The sequence below is a fragment of the Callithrix jacchus genome, chromosome 9 (assembly GCF_049354715.1).
Source record: "Callithrix jacchus isolate 240 chromosome 9, calJac240_pri, whole genome shotgun sequence".
In the NCBI taxonomy this organism is placed as follows: Eukaryota; Metazoa; Chordata; class Mammalia; order Primates; family Cebidae; genus Callithrix; species Callithrix jacchus.
The window spans coordinates 78,242,790-78,245,915 of record NC_133510.1 but is presented as its reverse complement, the minus strand read 5'-3'; the positions used below and the strand labels follow the sequence as shown (position 1 = coordinate 78,245,915).

At 41.5% G+C, this 3,126-nt stretch overlaps 1 pseudogene; it reads right to left on the bottom strand.

The window, feature by feature from the left end:
- Positions 1–549: 549 nt before the first annotated feature.
- LOC100387277 (6-phosphogluconate dehydrogenase, decarboxylating pseudogene) lies at positions 550–2,775 on the bottom strand (annotated as a pseudogene).
- Between the last annotated feature and the right edge of the window lie 351 nt (positions 2,776–3,126).

Sequence of the window (3,126 nt, the reverse complement as noted above, 5' to 3'; positions counted from 1 at the left end):
ATCAAGAAGGAAACATGAACTATTTTACAGAAATTAAATGTATTCATTTTACACTTTATTTAAAATGTCTGGGATAGATTAGAGAGCGCTTTTGCATAATATAGAGAGATTTATTACTGTGGGAAGGTTTGGTTTCAGATTTGCTAAATTTGAAAATTAAAATAATGCCATATTTATATTTCTTACAGGAAACCATCTTTTAATATTTGATGCAAAAATCATTTTATCCACTTTACTCTTAATATCTTATTTTAAGATGCTGAAATCTGACAACTCTGACAGCAATGATATTTAAAAGATAGCTATACCATAGAGCACTAAATCCGGGGTCTGTGGTGGTGAGAAATTGTACCATGTAACGTATTACACTGCTAATTCATAACGTTTCTTTGTAAAACTGCAAGCAGGGCCATCTCAAGCATCTTGTTAATGAGCCTTATCCTGCCTCCCCTGGGAATGCAGATGGGGTTTGCTTCTAGCCCTTCTGGAGGCAAATAAAGAAATAGAACTGACTAGGTTATAAACCCAGATGAAATCCTCATATGAAAAGATTCTTATTTGTGCCATCTGTTCGGGCTGAGCTGGAGATGAAATATAAGGTGTCACTGGCATGATCCCTAGAGGACTGTCACCAAGTGATCTCCCTTCGAATTTGCCTTCAACTTATCACAAGCTGCTTTAATTCCTTTCCAGTATGTTCACCATAATGTCATCTGCCTTCAGTTTCCCCTTGGTTTTTAAATACATTCGTGACACAGCTGACTAGATCTTTCCTTGAAATATGTATCTCTGGCATGAAACGTTCTTGACACCCTTTCAGAATTTTTTAAATAAAATGTAACTGTACATTTGCTCAAATGTATTGAGCAAAGGAAAAAGGGAATTTAGCTGCATGATGGAAAGATTCTAGCTTGGTCAAATTGTAACAATGGTCTTCCTATTTATGAGAAAGAGGCCTCACTAGTCCACAGGGAGCACTTGGGAATGACTGCTTCAAGGGGTTGGTTCTCACTCTGGCACACATTATCAGCTCCTGCTCAGTCCCAAGAGACAAGGGCAGAGGGCATGATGGTTCTCACAGAGCTACTTTATAAATAAACTCTATGTGACTTTTCTGGGAGTCTCTTAAATCCCTTTATTTTAAAAGATCTGAGCAGAAAATAGAACAAAGGACCATTAAATGGTGTTTTGTGGTTGGATGATACATGAAACGTCCTGGTCTATAGAATTGTGAAGGGTAACAGAAGCAGCATGATTAGGCATTATGTGAAGAGCGTGACACACTGCCACCATGGCGTGTCCAATTGGTGTGGGTAAACTATCCCAGTTTTTCTAAGCATTCATAGGTGTGAGCCCTAAAGTAATCCCACTGAGTCTGGATGAGGTTGGCTGGGAGCATCTCGTGTCTGTATCCATCACAATAGGAGAAAGCAGTGGTGAAACAGGGCATAGGAATGCTGGCTTGGACTCCAGTGCTGACCACCTGCCACCAGCAGTCTTGGCAGTTTTCAGCAGCCAACTTAAAAAGGGTGTCTAATAGATGGTTCTCAACTTCTGGGTGTTGATGAAATGCATCCTTTATCTTTCCTAGAAATACACTTCTGATGATGCAGCCTCTCTCCTCCACATCAGGGCAATACCACCATAATTGAGGGTCCAGCCAAATTCAGTGGCTACCTACCTTGGCAGCCTAAAGCCTTGACCATAATAAATGGTCTTGAAGCATAGAGGTCATTCTGAATGTCTTCCAGGAATGATATCTTATCACCATAAAACTAGAACTTTTGGGGACCTTTCAGCTTTTTGCTAGCTCGAATTCTTTTATCCTTCAGAGATGATAAGCACTGAGCAATGACAGCTTTTCCAATGAGGGTGACAGGAATGCCATCTTCCAGGGTGGAGACGGTGGTCCACTTCCTGGTGCCCTTTGGTCCTGTGCTGTCCCTGATCTTTGACAGCAGGCATTTACCATCAGTATCTTAGAATATTGGCTTAGAATATGATTTCAATCAAGAATGAATTGAGCTCTGTCTTATTCCATTCCTCAAAGGCCCATGCCATCTTGTTTTGATTTCAATCAAGAATGAGTTGAGCTCTGTCTTATCCCAGTCCTCAAAATCCTGTGCCATCTTGTTTTGCTCCATGCCTAACACATGGTAAACATCAAGTGGTAAGCTCCAGAGATCAGCTGCATATCCCCACACTCTATCCCATTGTACACCATCTTTACAAAGTGTCCTGCTTCCTCCTCTCCCATCCAGTCAGAGCGAAGTTCTTCAGATCTTTCTTTTGCAGTGATGCCTTGGAAGACTGTCTTCATATGAAGCCAGCTTCTTTGTTCCCTCCTGGCATGAGTTATAGGCCATCCTGGGGATCCTTTCCCTCCACCACTAACTTTGTTCTCTACAGATAAAATTCCCTTGGCCTTGTGGTCTCTACATTGTTTTGTGGCATCCCTATATTCAGAATTTCCTCCATCAATGATGATGTCACCAGTGTGCAACAATGGAATTAGTTTGTTTATGAGCTCATCAACAGCTTGACCAACCTTCATAAAAAAGATGATCCACCCAAGGCCTTTTCAGCTTGGAGACCATCTCCTTCAAGGACTGAACACCAACATCTTTGGTTCCCTTTGCCTCATTGCCCAAGGAATCATCAACTTGGAGACTGGACTATTAAAAGCACAGGCCATGAAATCATGGTCATTCATGCTCAAAATTAAGTTCTGGCCCATGACAGCCGGTCCAGTCGTGCAATGCCAGCTTGGGCCATGGTGATGGCGGCAGACAGGGTAGAACTAGAGTGGGCAAAACATGGAAGGCTCACAGCTCACGTGCAAGTGAAGGATATACCAGCTGCCAGAATTTTGTCTTTTTAGATGACTCTTTTTCCTTCCCCATCTGCTAAATAGAAATATTTTTGAAACTTTTATCCTTAACTGTCATCAGAAGCTTAATCTCTATACTTTCTCCCATGAAGAATACTTCAGCTTTGGTGACATCTTTGTGCCAATTCCCAAATCCTCCCTTGAGTTTTTTTTTCCTATTCTCCCGCAAGCCAACTTGACACCTCCAACTGGATTGGCCCTTCAAATTTAATAAACTGCAAACCTCACATATCTCT